The 17,444-nt window shown below is 36.1% G+C and overlaps 1 protein-coding gene across 1 annotated transcript in view; it reads left to right on the forward strand.

Annotated features, from left to right (window-relative positions):
• Nucleotides 1-4,550: 4,550 nt before the first annotated feature.
• The window catches only part of SULT1B1 (sulfotransferase family 1B member 1), a 95,752-nt gene continuing 82,858 nt past the window's right edge, over nt 4,551-17,444 (forward strand). Inside the window, exon 1 of the mRNA XM_082391619.1 lies at nt 4,551-16,781. The gene's annotated coding sequence lies outside the window, so the exon portion shown is untranslated. The remainder of the gene's footprint in view (nt 16,782-17,444) is intronic.

The raw sequence follows: 17,444 nt of genomic DNA on the forward strand, positions 1-17,444 counted from the left end.
AGTACTAAATGATTAGATGTCTTACACCTGCTCTTCTCTCTAATTAGAATGTTATTTCTTCTCTTCCATTTTGTTCTTAAGAGAAATTTGACTCATCCTTTAAAACCTAGCTCAAGTATTACCTCTTGTATGAAACATTTCCTTACCATTCAGGGTACGTTAACTTCTGTTCTAATGGCCCGAAAGGCTGGGAGGAGAAGAGGAATAACCCCTGAATTAAAGGACCTGACCCATGTGTAGGGTTCATCCCCTTGGAGGGGTATCATAAATTAAAGCACAAGGTCCAGTGGAGAGGGATAAACTGGAGTGTAATTGTGGACAGTATTCATATCTATGGGCGAAAAGAGTAATATTTACAAATCAGCGGGCAAGAGGAGGAAGGTTTGTACTGGGGTTCTAGATATTTTCCTTTTTTGAAATAGAATTTTTTTCTACTAACTAAAGTGACCAAGGAAAACATCTGATCCTAAAGGAGATAGAATTGGGATCTGTGTCAGGATCTCTTCCAGTTTGTCTGAAGTTCAGCATAGAATTCCAGTCCCACTAAGGGACTATGGAAGAAATGGTTTCATGTGGATTAGTACACTTTTGAAATTAATGGAAAAGGTTGTAATAACACCATGAATAAAGAACTTTTCTGAGGAATGATCTTAAAATAAGAAAAATAATTTTAAATCCTTCTTTCCTAGCAGGCTCTATCAGGTTTGGTTCAAGAACTTGAGGGAATGACACTAGAAAAAAATGTTTTTTCTGAAATTGATTATGGATGGGAGAGTGAAGGCACATCCTTTTTCTCTCTGTACTTCCTTTGTATGTTACTGTTATCTTTAACGACATTTTCTGATAGTTAATATAGTATGAGTTCCTTGAAGGTAAGATTTACGTATGATTGAACTATGTGTGTTCAGTGACTAACGTAATACCTGGCACTTAGTTGATGCTAAGACATTGTTTCTCGAATTAATTTCTAAATCACTAACTATTTGAATCGCTTCAAAAAATGAAACAAAAATTTATTTACTCTTAAAGAACTTAATGAAACAGCAGAAAATTAGTAGAATTGATTCTCTTTAAACTTTCTGATCATCTTTGATATTCACTGTGCTCCAAGCCAGAAATCTAAAAATGAACTAATGTTGCAGTCAGTCTAGCAGCAGATATTGATATGTGCCAGTAGAGAGCAGCATGACCCTTTACTGCTAGTAGCACAAGGATTCTTTCCAGGACAAAACTTTAGTCGGGCTTCTCCGAGCCCTCTGCTCAACTAGGCCTGATCTTGGGATTATCTTAATACTTGTAGAGTCTAGTTTTGGCAGAATCCTGCTAAGTCCATTTAGCCAGAATCCCCCATGATTAATATCTGATCACCCTCAATATCTGCCCAAATTCCTTTATCCTCTACTATCCCCCAGGTAATATCTGATCATCCTGGCCTACCTTCAGCAAGAATCTTGTTAGGTCAGTTTAGCAAGAATAAAACCTTTCCCTCTTACTAATTTTCCATTTATTTCCACCATGTCCCCTCTTATTTGCTCCTTGACTATAAATTTCCACATTTCCTTGCTGTATTCAAAGCTGAGCCAAATAGCTCTCCCCTACTGCACAATTCCATTGCAATAATCCCTATACAAAGTGCAGCAGTCCTGAATAAAGTCTACCTTCACATCTCTAAGAAGTGTCATGAATAATGTTTTCTTTAACACAAGCATAGTCTAAAACCTCAGAAAATTCTGGGGTTGATCAGCTGGTATAAAGTCTTCTACAGTAAGTTACTCTACTTCTTTATATAGAAATGTACTTTATAAATAAACAATTCAAATAATTAAAAGATATAGATTTTGCCCTCAAAGGGCTGATATTTCTACAATTAATAAGTGAAATTTTCTTTTTGTATTGACATTGCATCAATTTTGCTCAAATATTTCCCAGATAATGAGATTTAAACAAGAACCTTGGATATCTAAAGTTTGAAAGGACTTATATTTATTTATTCATATGCCTTCTTTTTCTACAATATATTTGAGACTACTCTAAAATAAACAAATATATACATATACCACAAAAAAAGGAAAATTAATGTGATTATTTCTAGGAAGTGTAACTGATACTTAATATTCATTTCATCTATTACAATATTTTTGGTTTTATGGTTTGTTTTTTTCTTGGTACAATGGCTATATATGTCTTTCTAAATTAAAATGTAAATGTGGGGAAAACACTTAAGGTATTTGGTGTCAACTTGTTCTCTTGAGTTGAGATTGGCCAAATCTGATAGTGAAGAAGTGAAAAGAAGAAGGGCAGGAAGAGTACTAACTAGTGACCACCGTCAAAGTGGTGAAAAGCTCACTCTGCAATGCAACTCCAAGAGCTTGCAATTAATAAGGGAATCACCTGATAGAAGAGATAATGAAGAAAACTATTTACAAAAGCAGCAGTAATAACAAGAACAGCAATAACAGCAACAAAGATGAAACACCCTTCCCCATAAAGCTGGATTCATGTAAGACTTAAATGAAAAAAATCATGAAACCTACAGAAGGATGCAAACTAAGACTTGAGTAATTGAAAGATTCTGTGATTTTACATAGACACAAATTCATACAGTTAAGAATTCTTCCTAAGTTAGTTAATAAAACAAAAGTGATAAAAATACAGAGTTTGTTTTATATTTTAATTAGATATGCTGAATCTAAGGAAAGTCATATAGAAAAGTCAACTCCTGTGAGGTGGCCTCTTCTCCAGCTCTCACTGGGTTCTCGTAATATCCTTTTCCCTAGCCCCTTCAGGCCAAGAGTGGTGATCGCTTTCTACTGAAGCCAGTCTCTGGGTGCCTCATTATTCCTTATCAGTTCAGGTCCCTTAATCTTGCCTGCATCTTTGGAAATAGCCTCATGAAACTCACTTTAGTCAAATCCTCTTGAGTGGAATTATTCTTGCTTAGCTACAATCCAGTTTTCTGAGTGATTAGGTGGTAAAACAAAACTTGCCACCCCAAAATGTGTCTCTTTGGCTTGACAGTTAGTTTGAGCTGATAGTTTTTAAGAATCAAAAGGCTCAGGAAGTCTTTCTTTTTTCCTCCCCCTTAACTGCCTAAAAGAATTTAGATAAGGGGCCCTGTCCAGGAAGAGCCCTCTCACCAGAGATATCTGCAGAGAACATGGGCTACTGTGGTAGGGAAACTCAGCAGGGCCTGGAGACCAAAGTCCACTCTGTGTCCCACTGTCTCTATGGCATAGCAAACATTTGTTTACCAAAAATTTGTTTTTCCATCTCCATGTGAATTGACTTCCTCCCCTCTGAAACCTCAAACCCCTACCCCCTTCTTCTCTCAGATGGCATATAAGCCTTGATTGCCTAACTTGTCTTTGGGCCTCATAGTCTTATGGAAGCTCTATGCATATGCAGTTAAATTTGGTTTTTCTTCTGTTAATGTTTCATGTCAATTTAAGTGTTAGTCCAGTCAGAAGAACCTAGAAGAATAAAGTTTTTTCCTTCCCCAACAATTATAAATTGACTTCTGCAATTAGAGATTTTTTCAAATGAGGGTTCAACTTGTGTTGATGAGTTTACGCTGGATGAGAACAAACTATTGAGAGAATATTTAAATTTAGTAATAATTGAGTATGTCTTGATTTCCATTTAAATTAATTAAATACTAAAGCGGTATAGGATGCTGGTTTCATCAATAAAGTACACTCCTTACATGGATGCACGGATCATATATATAATCTCTCCTTTTCATTTAATCTTATTCTGATCCAATTTTCAATTTTCCTTTCTAAAAATAAAAAAAGGGAACTTCCCTGGTGGTCCAGTGGTAAAGAATCTGCCTTACAATGCAGGGGATGTGGGTTTGATCCCTGGTCAGGGAACTGAAATCCCACATGCCGTGGGGCAACTAAGCCCGCGTGCCACAACTGCTGAGCTCACGTGCCTCAACTAGAGAGCCTGAGTGCTGCAAACTACAGAGCCCATGCGCTCTGGAACCCGTGTGCCACAACTACAGAGCCCACGCACCCTGGAGCCTGCACGCCACAACTAGAGAGAAGCCCACACTCTGCAAGGAAGAGCCCGTGTGCCACAACTAAGACCCAATGCTGCCAAAAATAAATAAAATAAGTAAATAAATAATAAGTCTTTAAAAAATAAAAAATAAAAATAGAATAAATAACTGAAGAAGTTTGTTATAGAAATATACAGCTTCTGAAACTAGACACACAGTTTTCCCATGAGGGTAATCTTGGATCCTATGTCCAGGGGTGCAGCCTTCAGAAAGACACTTGAGACCGAAGAGAAAAGCTCCCAAGGATTTATCTTTTTCTCACATCTGCTCTTTTCTTCTCTCCCTGTATGGCTCTATCTACTCTTCAATTTCCAATGCAAACATAACTTTGCTGCTCTGGTGCCATAACTGAATTGTTTAAGAGCCCAACCCCAAATCCTACAGAACCTCTAGGTTTAGATTCCTGGTCATAATCTGATTAGCCCTACCTGGGGGAATATCTAATTCCTTCTTGATCATCTGTGATCAAAAGGGTCACTTTTACAAAATTGACTTTTGAGGTTCTAAAGCTGTAGAGTTCAGAACATCATTTTTAGCTGGAAACATACCCAAAAAGGTTTATTATTTCCAGAAATGGTGATCATCTTTTTGAATATATAATTTCATATACTTTTCCAGAAACCCTATAAGGAAGTTACTATATGAACATAATTAATAGATAAACCTCAAGAAGCATCAATCAATTGTTCGAGGTCACAACAATTAAGTGACAGAACCGGTATTTAAATTCAGGTCTGCCCCAAGTCTAGAGTTGGAGCTCTAAGCCACTCCATGAAACTCCTGTATTGAGTCTTGGCTCAATGAAATTATTCTGTGAGAAGACAAAATAAGCGAGTGTAAGTACATAGCTCTTTGACGGCCTGCCTTAATCCAAAAGTAACATTTTAAAATATCCAGAGAAACAGAATTCACTCCCTCAAACAGGTCTCTATAAATATTGCTTTTCATAACCTGGCTTTTGATGTGTACTGGACAGCATAGAATTCAAAGTTGCTATCTCTGGCAAGCTAAACCTAATTTACTCTTTCCTACTTAAGCAAGATGTGGAGGCAAGCTAGGGCGGAGGGAGCAGTATGTTCTAACAAACTAGCAGAGAGAACACTGGGCTCTTCCTGTCCCCTTGCACCTCTGCACCCACTCATTTGTTCAGCCAATATTCATTTTACACCTATTAAACTCATGTCTGATATTTTGCAATTTACAAAGCGTTTCCAAAGATTTTCATATTTGCCCCATTCCTTATAGTAAGAGAAGATGTGTTATTCTCTTTTATATTAAGAAATAGTAGTTAAAATAATTCCCTTGTATTGCTCAGTTCATCACAAGGAGACCAGGTAGCCTCACTATCAGGTCTATTTTCATTCACTATCTTGTTTGGTATTCTATGGAGGGCACCATGAACTTCAAGGGAAAAAATTACATTTGATTTCTCAGTGAATTTATAATTTATAAATTATAATTATATATTATATAATTTAATATATAATATATAAAAATTATAATTTATAACTTTAATTTATAATTTTATATAATATATATAAATTATAATTTATAATGTATATATTATATAATTTATATAATATATTCTTTATATTTAGAATTTATAATATCTCAGTGAATTTATAATTATGCTGACAATATTGAACTTTACCTGTTGTTCTCTGGAAAAGGGATTATTGCAAAGAAACACCCTTTCCTATATGACTTTGACAAGAGTCACAGATGCCCCCTTGTTTACTGGTAACACAGACACTGTTACCCTCCACATTTCCATTCTTGCCTTGTAAATGATTAACTGAACACAATGTTTGTTGACTAAACTTTGGTTTTGATTCTTTCCTTCCCCCAGGAGCCTGAACTTTGTCCTACCATCTGCCTGAATCAATAAACAACCCCATTTTATAAAATTTATTTTATGAGGTAACATTTGTTTAGAACATTATGTAAGTTTCATGTGCACAACATTATATTTCTACTTCTGTATAGACTACACCGTGCTCACCACCAAAAATTTAGTTTCCATCTATTACCATACAGTTGGCCTCTTTACCCATTTTCCCCTCTTCCCCCACCCATTCCCCTTTGGTAACCATTACTCTGTCCTCTGTATCTGTGTTCATTTTCGTTTGGTTTGGTTTGTTCATTTATTTTGTGTTTTTGTTAGTTTGTTTTTTAGATTCCACATATGAATGAAATCATACGGTATTTGTCTTTCTCTGTCTGACTTATTTCACTTATCATAATATCCTTAAGATCTATCTATGTTGTTGCAAATGGCAATATTTCATCTTTTTACATGGCTGAGTAGTAACAACCCCTTTTTAACAGCCCATCTGAGAATAGGCTGGCTTCAGGGTGAGACATTCTCTGATCGTCTATTCCATCATACCACCCTTCATCCCACTTCTCCACTCATGGTTCTTTCTAGCCTTGTTGACTTCTCCATATGAAAGAAAAAACCTTTTGCCTATCTCTTCCACCCCCAGCTTTCCTGAGGTATAACTGACAAATAAAAATTGTGTACATTTAAGTTGTGCAATGTGATGATTTGATATAAGCATGCACTGTGAAATGATTACCACGATCAAGTTAAATAACATGTCTATCATCTCTTACAGTTAACTTTGTCTGTGTGGTGAGAACACTGAAGATGTACTCTCAGCAAATTTCAAGTATACAATAGAGTATTATTAACTATAGTCACCATGCTGTACATTAGATCCACAGAACTTATTCATCTTATAGCTTGAAGTTTGTACCCTTTAACCAACATCTCCCCATTCTCCCACCCACTAGCTCCCTGGTAACCACCTTTCTACTCTCTGCTTCTACAAGTTTGACTTTTTAGATTCCACACATAAGTGAGATCACATAATATATACCTTGCCTGACTCTTAAGATGCTTGCTGATCTATCAGTCAGAATGTTCTCCCTATTGCAGTGGTTCTTCCTCCACCCCCCCCAATCCCCTGTCATCTTGAAATAGTTTAATTCTTTTAAATAAAGTTTCTTTCTACTAAGTCCATATTTGTTTGTTTTTTGAAACTACAATATTACAATCTATAAGGGACATTCTCCATTTCACTGTCAGAGTAAATGTTCTTTTGAAACAGTAATCTGACCTTATCCTTATCAAAGGTCAGATATTCCCATGTTCTTAGCTCTAGGTATTGTCCAATTCTCTCCATAATACCAACCCTAATTTTTAAAGCCTTTTATAGCTCTTCACTTCTAATTACATATGCCTTATGTCCTAGATAAAACAAGACACCTTTATTGTATTACAAAACCGTATTTTTTTCCTTAAATCTGTGCAAAGGTCCATAATACTAGGTTACTTTACTGTGCTCTGTAATATTTTTCTAAAATGCAGTGTACTTCCCTTATATTAATCAGTATCATATGTAGTATCATATATATCATGGCATGAATTAATTTGACCACTATTTGTTTAATCAGATTGGTTCATTTAGAAAGATACAGCTTTATTTTCTAGGATTTGCTCATTTGGCATTTATTGAAAGAACAGACAACTGCAAAACATCAGTGACTTATAATGAGAAAAATTAATTTCTTGCTCATGCCACTTGAAGGCTACAACTCAGTTATGGTGTAGTTGGGCTCTGCTGAGCTTCATTTGTCTTCTCGTTCAAAGACTGAAGATGAAGGAGGAGGTATTATCTGGTACATTATGTTCTCTTGGTGGAGGATAACAGAATCACAGCCAAAACACACAAAGACATTCCAAGCTTTTGCTCAGACATGGCCTATGTCATGTCTTATCATATTCTATTGGACAAAGCAAGTTACATGGTCAATTGTAAGATTATTGTAGTAGAGAACTATACTTCACCTTCAGGTAACAACGGCTGTGCATTTGTTTCCTAAGGCTGCCACAGTACCACAAATTAGGAGGCTTAAAACAACAGAAATTTATTCTCTCATAGTTCTGGAGGTTAGAAGTCCAAAATCAATATGTCAGCAGAGCCATATTTCCTTTGAGACTGTAGGTAGAATCCTTCCTTGCTTCTTCCTAGGTTTGATGGTGTCTGTCAGTCCTTGGTGTTCCTTGGATTGTAGATGCATAACTCCAATCTCTACCTCCATCTTCACATGGAGTTTTCCCCTTATATCTTTACACTGTCATCTATAAGGACATCATTATATTGGATTAAGGCTCCTCCCTACTACAGTAAGATCTTAACTAATATTCTGAGGTACCAGGGGTTAAGATTTTAACATATATTTTGAGGGGACATAATTCAACCCATAACAAGCAAAGAGGGAACTCATTCTTACAAATTATAAATCTGCCACCATTTTTCTTCCTTTCTCCCTGTTCATAACCTTTCAAGAATATACACTATAACAGTTACCTCAGTTACCTCCGAAATTGAGGAAGTAGAGGAATGGATCAAGATTCAAGATGGAATTCTTTCTTAGAAGATGGCCAGAATAGTAGAAAGTAGACTGACTACAGAGTGGAGATCAGAGCAGAAACCCACAGTTGCAGTGGACCCGCATAGGTGCAAGCTATTTCTGTGGCTTCAGATCTTCAGGAATTGCCCCAGTTCACCAGTCCCCTGGTGTAGTTGACTATGAGATTCCTGTGAGCAAAAGGAATATGGAAATTACACCTGAGTATAATGCACAGAGGCAGAAGCCCTTAGGTAGGTTAGAATGATTATCCCTTTCAGAATTGGCTCAACTCTAGCTAGGCAATCTCATCAGAGACAGAACTATTAGGAGCTAGTGAAAAAAAAGATGAAAATAAAGTTGGAATTCAATATGCTGATTAAAGATTAGAGAATTACTGGACTTGACTAAGCAATTGGGGGATATCTAAAAAACCATCTCTTCTCACTCCCCCAAAATCTTTCTGGTTTCCACAGCTGTGGCATCTCCTCATGCCCTGAAGCCAATCCTGCTAAGAATGAGGATGAAGTGAGAAGATGAAGCTAGACGTGGTGCAGGGAAGTGAGGTGTACTTAACTGCTACAGTCCTTTGCCACAGGGTTCTTTGAATGAGCTTTTGAATCAGTTGGCTTGGGTTCAAATCCCAAGTCAGCCACTTAGTGGCTGTAAATTTTTGCTACTTACCTAACCTAACTGAACTTCTTTTCTTTTGTCTTAAAATGAGGATAAAAGAACTAATTGATGTGAGGAGAAAAAGAGACAATCTATGAAAAGCACTCAGCATAGTTCCTGGGCTGAAATAAGCCCTCATGAAATTTGAGATAATTTTAGCAGTTTTACAAATCAGGTGAGGAACTCTGTCTTATGATAAAACCTGCATTATATCCCATTATATCCCAGGTTTCTCACTTTTCTTCCACATCTGAATCTTCATCTGGGTACCTTAAGTTCCTCTCATATAGGATTCAGACTTGTTTTTTTCTGTCTCTCTGGGAATTAGTCCTGCTCCTGAGCTCCAGGTTTATAGCAACACCTCTATCATCTGCTCAGCTCTTTCTGACCCTGTTCTCCAATTCCTGACTCTTAATACTCACCTTTCTGTTACCTACTACCCCATGTTCCCTGAATTCCATTGTCCTAGCACTTTCTGCCTATCTGTTCTGTGATAACATGGTTTTTTTTTTTTTGATCAAGAAATCTAATTCAAATCTGAATCATTTTAAAGAAGAAGACCATGACTTCTGGAAAGAGTTTAAGATTAGCCTAGGTTTCTCTCACTCTCTCTTCACCATGATGCGTCTTTGTGTAGTTGGTTTCCAGTATCACAGGTGTGTCCTCCCACCTGCATATCTCAGGACATAGTTGTAGGACATACTTCCATGGGATAAATGTGAAGATCACAGATAACTGTACACAAACTGAGTGGCATATAAATTCTGTAAATTTTACTATGTCCTCTTCTTATTGTCATTGTTGCTGCTGCAGACACATGAGTAGAGAAAGAGCCCAATTACTAGATACAGGCTAACAGTGGACCAGTAACAGGGCTGACTTACCATAAAAGAAATATAGTATTAATATTTTTTCAAAATAATTTTTAATTTGCCAAGAATTGGGAGTAGAATGTTCAGGAATGGTAAAATGAGGAAACTTGAACCTGCATATTGATATCATGTTTGAGAATTAGAGCCATCAAGAGGAATGGAATCAAAACAGTAAGAGGAACATATGATTTCATAATCTTCCTGGAAGCTGATACTTGCTTGAACTTAAGGTAAAAAATCCCTACAAAATAAAGAAATCCATGAAAAATAGGACTATAATGTAAGGATTTTAAAAGTATTTACCAAATTACCAGTGCCGTATTTAAAGTACAGCAATATTACACTAATAATGTCATGACCCATGTAGCAAAATACTATGAATTATAGTCTATTTTATATGTAGTTTATTACTTTCAAATGTACAACATTGTTAAAATAATTGGATAAGGCTCATTTGGAATTCACAGTATAATTTAGAGGCCAACAACTACTGTTTGAGCTTTAAAGGTAACTCTATCAAGTGGATAGCAAGTATATATCTGATAGGAATGAAAAATAAAGCACGAAATTTGATGTTGAAAAAACCTGAGTTCAAAAAGATTTTCTTTTACTAAGATAAACAAAGATGTTGAGTTTTGTAAGTCATTTAAAGATTTCTGGCATTCCAAGTATCAGGCATTTCAAAGAAGCTATCCGCTCTAATGAACACTACTGGAAAGTTAGTGGTGATGTCTTTTTTCCCTGATAAGACTCTCAGGGGACTTTTCACGAGTGGGAGAAGACTGTAGTCACTTTACATTTTTAGGCTCACAGAATATCAAAAAGTGAAGCCACATAGATGCATTAAAGTGCTGTCAGACTCCTGGATTTGCTCTGACATATAAAGAGCATGTAAATAGTCAATCATATCCCCACAACAAGAAAAAAAAAAACTGAACTGAACTGGAAATCAACAATGCGTCTTAGATCCATCAGAGAAATGAGGTCACAGGGCAAACTGCAGCCCCCAAAACTGGAGAGACAGGAGAATACATAGAATGAGAGTCAAGGAAAGTGAAAGCCAGTGGAGCCAGTAACTGGTAGGAACTGATGAAATGCTGGAGGCTCAGTGTGGATTAGTTTAAGAGTTAAAAACTCCTGAGGGCCCAGTCAGAGAGAAGCCCCAGGTTTTTGTGAGTTTTACTTCCAAGAGTCTCACCAGGTTATCATGTTGAAGAACAAATGGAGAAAAATCCCCTGGGTTCAGGCAGAGAGAGGGGAAAAATAACCATCTTAAAAAAAAAAAAAAAACCTAAAGGGAAAAAATGAGAATGCAAATTTCAAAAGTACCTGAAATTAGAAGGCTTTGAAAAGTGTCTATAGTCGTTAGTATCTTAATATAAACAGATGAAAGTAAAAATTCTAGTCATAGAGATATGGATGATAAATTGAACTTTGGGTCATTTATTTAGATGTTTGATATTGGGTGAATCCAGCCACATATTAAAGGAACTCTTATCCTTTGTTCTGCCTTCTTAATATTACAGTTACACAGATTTTCCAAGAGGAACATTATTTCATCAATATTTTGCTTACTTTCTACGCAAAGCTCACAATGTCTTCATGATTAATATGTACAGAGACAATGTCAAGGTATTTGATTTGTGTCTGTGTTTATTTTTAAAATACATTTAGGCCTAGTTCAAATATGAGAAGTCTCTTCAAACTTGAGGGTCATGGAAAAAAAGCATAGATGCATCTACTTAATAAAGTCTTCCTGAATGTTAGAGGATATTTTGAAACCTAAATCTGCTTATAAATAAAAGTTCCATCTGTGAGAAAGAATTGGAGATAAACAAAAAGAAAAATGTAGCTAAATATTCTGTCTAGTATTTGTACTGTTGAAAGATAATTGTCTTATTTTCTTCACCCTTCAAAATTCATTAAAAAATTTAAATATTTAAGGAAGTGTTTCCTAGAGTTATTCTTTTCAGAATTTCCATAGCTATTTTTGCTCTGTGTCTTTCAAATAAACTTTATAACCAACATGTTTTGCCGAAGAAAAGAAAAATAATAATAAAATAAACCTAGAGTGTCCTCCACAATAAGGGTCTACTCGTTAAAGAAAAAGATCTTACCATAATCTTATCTCACCCGGGGGAAGGGAAATACTCAACTACAGCCCCCTCTGGGCTTCCTGTCTCATAAAGGGGAGGAAAAAGACAACAGAGGAGACCAAAGCAAGGACACTAGAGGAAATTCAAGTATGTGACAGTATAGCAAACATTAAATACAGCCTAACTCTTAGATAATATCCAAAATTCTTACAGTACCAAATGCTGGCGAGGATGTGGAGCAGTAGGAATGCTGATTCACTGCTGGTGGGAGTGCAAAATGGTACAGCAACAGTGACAGTTTCCTACAAAGTCAAACATAGTCTTAAGCATTCAATCTCACAATAACACTTCTACATATTTACTCAAATGAGGTGCAGACTTATTTCCACACAAAAACCTGCACATGAATCTTTTTTTTTTTAACATCTTTATTGGAATATAATTGCTTTACAATGGTGTGTTAGTTTCTGCTTTATAACAAAGTGAATCAGTTATGCATATACATATGTTCCCATATCTCTTCCCTCTTGCATCTCCCTCCCACCCTCCCTATCCCACCCCTCTAGGTGGTCACAAAGCACCGAGCTGATCTCCCTGTGCTATGCGGCTGCTTCCCACTAGCTATCTATTTTACGTTTGGTAGTGTATATATGTCCATGCCACTCTCTCACTTTGTCCCAGCTTACCCTTCCCCCTCCCCATATCCTCAAGTCCATTCTCTAGTAGGTCTGTGTCTTTATTCCCGTCTTGCCACTAGGTTCTTCATGTCCTTTTTTTTTTTTTTTCTTAGATTCCATATATATGTGTTAGCATACGGTATTCGTTTTTCTCTTTCTGACTTACTTCACTCTGTATGACAGACTCTAGGTCCATCCACCTCACTACAAATAACTCCATTTCATTTCTTTTTATGGCTGAGTAATATTCCATTGTATATATGTGCCACATCTTCTTTAGGGTGTTTCTGTAGTGTAGTAGTTATCACGTTTGCCTCGCACATGAATCTTAATAGCAGCTTTATAGATACTCGTGAAAATTGGAAGCAGCCAAGAAGTCCCTCGATAGGTGAATGGATAAACAAATTTTGGTACCTTCAGACAATAGGATGTCATTCAGCAATTAAAGTAAATCAGCTATCAAAGCACCAAAAGACGTGGGGGAACTTTGAATGTGCATTGTTAAGTCAAAGCAGCTGATCTAAAAAGGCTACACATGCTGTTTGACTTCAACTATATGGCATTCTGGAAAAGACAAAACTACAGATACAGTAAAAGAATCAGTGATTGTCAGTTCACAGGCGGGGAATCAGGATGAATAGATATTCTTTTGTGTCGGTGGGGGCGGGGGTGGCGTTGAAACTATTCTGTATGACACCATAATGGTGGATGCTTGACATTAAGCATTTGTCAACACCCACAGAAATGTACAATACAAAAAATTGAACCTTAATGTAAACTATGGACTTCATTTAATACTAATGTTTCAACAACGGTTCTTCAATTATAACAGATATACCACATTGATGCAAGATGTTAATAAATAGGAGAAAGCAAACAGGGGATAAGAGATATATCAGACCTCTCTGTACTATCTGCTCATTTTTGTAAACCCAAAACTGTTCTGAAAAATAAAGTCTGCTACTAATAATAACAATAAAAACCCCTCCGTCACACAGCCACAGGTTTTCACTATAAATATCGAAATCTTGTCATTTATGAAACAAGTGTTAGGACCCTCAAATTAGATGTAAAAGAAGTAAGTGTGTCATACAGAAGGAAAAGAAAAAGCTAAACGCTCACAAATAAGGAAAAACCATTGTCTTGGGAGCATTTTGTCACACGGACATGCCAGTGCCACATTTGTTTTCAGTGTCGTAGAGTTTGACAGCGGTATGCTATCACATCTGCCCAAACTCTAAGAATCAAAATAAACATTTTAAAAATAGTTCCTTATTAGGGATTTATTTTCCTAGATCGAATGTACAAAGGAGGAAAGATCAAAACATGGACTCAAACGTTTTCTAACTTCCTCTATACTCACTGCTCATGGAGAAAGATGAAGGTTAATGTGGTCATTTTGCCTGTTGCTTTTTTTTTTATCAGCAAGTGAATCCTCATCATTTGAAAGATTTGTTAAGGCTAAATGTGTTTTGGACTTCAGTGGCTGCTAGCATCACATGGTTTAGAAACATTTGTAGTATCCTTGCAGCCAATTGCTTACAAGTGAAAGACAAGAGAGATGGCCTGAAAGACAAGAGAGAAGGTTAAATCTGTTCAGATTAGCCTTTGCTCATACCCTGACTTTTTAGATCAAAGAATATCTTGGTAAACAATGAAGGAAACATCACAGATCCTTATCATTAAATAATGATAATTTAAAAATTAAATTAAACTACACAATAGTGTTAAATATTACAGTCCATATTAAATTTGTATATTTAACAATTAAATGTTTTAACACATTTTATTCAACTCAAATAAATATAAAAAATAAAATGACCAACTACATAAGACCAAATAATATACAATCTAAAAATAAGCCCCTGGTTAAGCCTGCTCTACTTTGATTTTCTATCATGAAAAATTACCATTTTTCAAAAACCACCTAACTTTTCTTTTTTTTTTTGTTTGGTTTTTTTTTTTTGGTTTTATTTTTTGTTTGTTTGTTTTTGTTTTTTTGCTTTTTTTTTATTGGAGTAAAATTGCTTTACAGTGTTGTGTTAGTTTCTGCTGTACAATGAAGTGAATCAGCTGTATGTATACCTATATCCCCTCTCTCTTGGACCTCCCTCCCATCCCCCCCACCAACCCACCCATCTAGGTCATCACAGAGCACCGAGCTGAGCTACCTGTGCTATACAGCAGGTTCCCACTAACTATTTATTTCACACACGGTAGTGTATTTATGTTGTAGGGCTGGATATTAATGCCTTTTACAATTAACAACCACAGTTCTCTTAACTCCATTTTTTTCTTGAACACATGAGCCACTTTCATTCAGTTAATATGTATTCAATGCCCAGCCTGCTAAATGCCATCCAGTGAGCTAATTACGGAATAGCACTCTGTTTTAAATGTATACACAGACTAATAAGGGAGTTGGACAAGTAAATTTTAATTACGGCACAATGAGACAAATGCTAAATAGGTTGCGGTGCAAGGTTTCAAAGGTCACTTGGAGGGATATTCAGTCTTGCAAGAGTCAGTAAAAGCCTTTCAAAGAAAGTGCAATCAAATTAGAGTCAAGAGACAAAGGAGAACTAATCAGGCTTTGAACTAACTGGGTTGGAGGTATTGATGGGGGTATAAGGTGGGAGCAAAGGAGAATATCCTCAGCTGAAGACAGAGTAGGTGCAGAGACATGAAAAGAAAAAAATGTGAAGGATTCATGTGTTCCAAAACCCTTGGACTTTTTTTGAATTGAAGTATAGTTGAGGTAAATATTATATAAGTACAGGTGAAAAATATAGTGAGTTACAATTTTTAAGGGTTATACTCCATTTATAGTTATCATAAAATATTGGCAATATTCCTGGTGTTGTACAATATATCCTTGTAGCTTATTTTATACCTAACAATTCGTAACTCTTAATCTTCTATGCCTATCTTTCACCTCCCTCCTTCTCTCTCCCCACTGGTAACAGCTAGTTTGTTCTCTATATCTGTGAGTCTGCTGTTTTTTGTTATATTCACTAGTTTGTTGTATTTCTTTAGATTCCACATATAAGTGATGTCATATAGGATTTGTCTTTCTGTCTGACTTACTTTAATTAGCATAATGCACTCCAAGTCCATTTTTCTCATTCTCTTATCGAAATTCCAATGGTGCCAATGGTGCCAATGGCTAACTTTACCTGGAAATTTCACACTATATCATTGAACATGTGATTGGGAGCAGAGAGAAGTGAGATTTTAAAAATAATAATCCAAAGGTGAGTGCTGTTTACATTCTTTCCTTAGCTGTCACCTGTTTTTGATTTTCAGGGATACTTAAGAGTTAAAGGCAAAGATTTTTAAATAGAAGGTGTTTTCCAAGTGACTTAGAACACAAGCAAGTACTACAATGCCTTCTTTGACAGGTCTCCCTAAACTAATCTAGGTCTCCTGATCCAGGGTCCTCGATGCCCTCCTGTTTCTTCTCTGTTTCTTACTCCCCTAGTAAGTTTATTCTCTCAAAGGTCAAGCCCGCCCATTTGATTATTCATCAGTGAATGAGAAAGGGACGCTGTCTTCCAAGCTCTCTTATGTTCTGTTGCATCATGTTTACATTTTTCTCCCTCTTCTTTGCCTTCACTTCCTCTCCCTCCTTCTCCTCAACCCACAGATGGCTATTGGCAGATTTAGAAATTTGATCATGAACCAAGAATGAAAAATAACAGGAGAATTTCTACATCTCTGTATGAATAAACATGACTCTGTGTGGCTCACTGCATCTGCAGGTATGATTCCATATTTGTATTACTCCTTTGCAACACAAACTCCAGAAAGCCTAGCCCTGCAGATTAATCTCCGCCTCCTTCTCTGGCATTCAGAATAAAAGCTCACCAGAAACATTCCAAATGCACAGTAGTTCTCATCTTTTTTTGCAGCTTGAAACCTGAGTGGAGATTTGAAGAAAACTGGATTGGATCACCAAGTTTCTTTCACAGGACCGTCTGGACAGGTTTTATCTCATTATTGCTGACATTAATATTTAGATTTTAGATATAGGAAATACAGAATGCAAATTATTTATTACAAAGCTGTTTTAAAAAGGAAATATAGAGATAATGAAGTTTTATCAATACTTTAGTCACTTAATAATGTACATGTAAAGCTTTATTAAATCACTTATTTATCATTAAAGATAATATCTTGTATTTATATAATGCTTTGCTGTTTAAAGAGTTTTAACATAAAACTACAGTATCCTAATGGCCTTGTAAGTCCTGCATGTTGGACATGTTCTCTATTTTACTGATAAGAAAACAAAGCAACAGAGTAGAAAAGTTAGAGGGGAGACTGAATTCTAGTCAGGTGTTTACTTCTGTGAAATATGTCAGAAGCAGTCTATTACCACCAGAGGCCTTGAAAATATTACTATCACTTTTAAGTGAGAGATATGAGATACACAAGAGCAGAAATCCAAGTCCCTGGTAAGTCGTTGACAGGTAGACCATTGTCAGGATGGTACTTATTTTATCTAGGAGACTTTAGTGGAACCTAGAGAGCCCGAAGAGATTTGATCTAACAATTAAATAATTGAAATTAATGAGGATTTTTTAGCATCTATTTTGTGACACAGTGCTGAGGTTCTGGATAGAATGATGTACAAGAGGATATTCTC

This window comes from Balaenoptera borealis (genome assembly GCF_965194805.1).
Source record: "Balaenoptera borealis genome assembly, chromosome: 4".
In the NCBI taxonomy this organism is placed as follows: domain Eukaryota; kingdom Metazoa; phylum Chordata; class Mammalia; order Artiodactyla; family Balaenopteridae; genus Balaenoptera; species Balaenoptera borealis.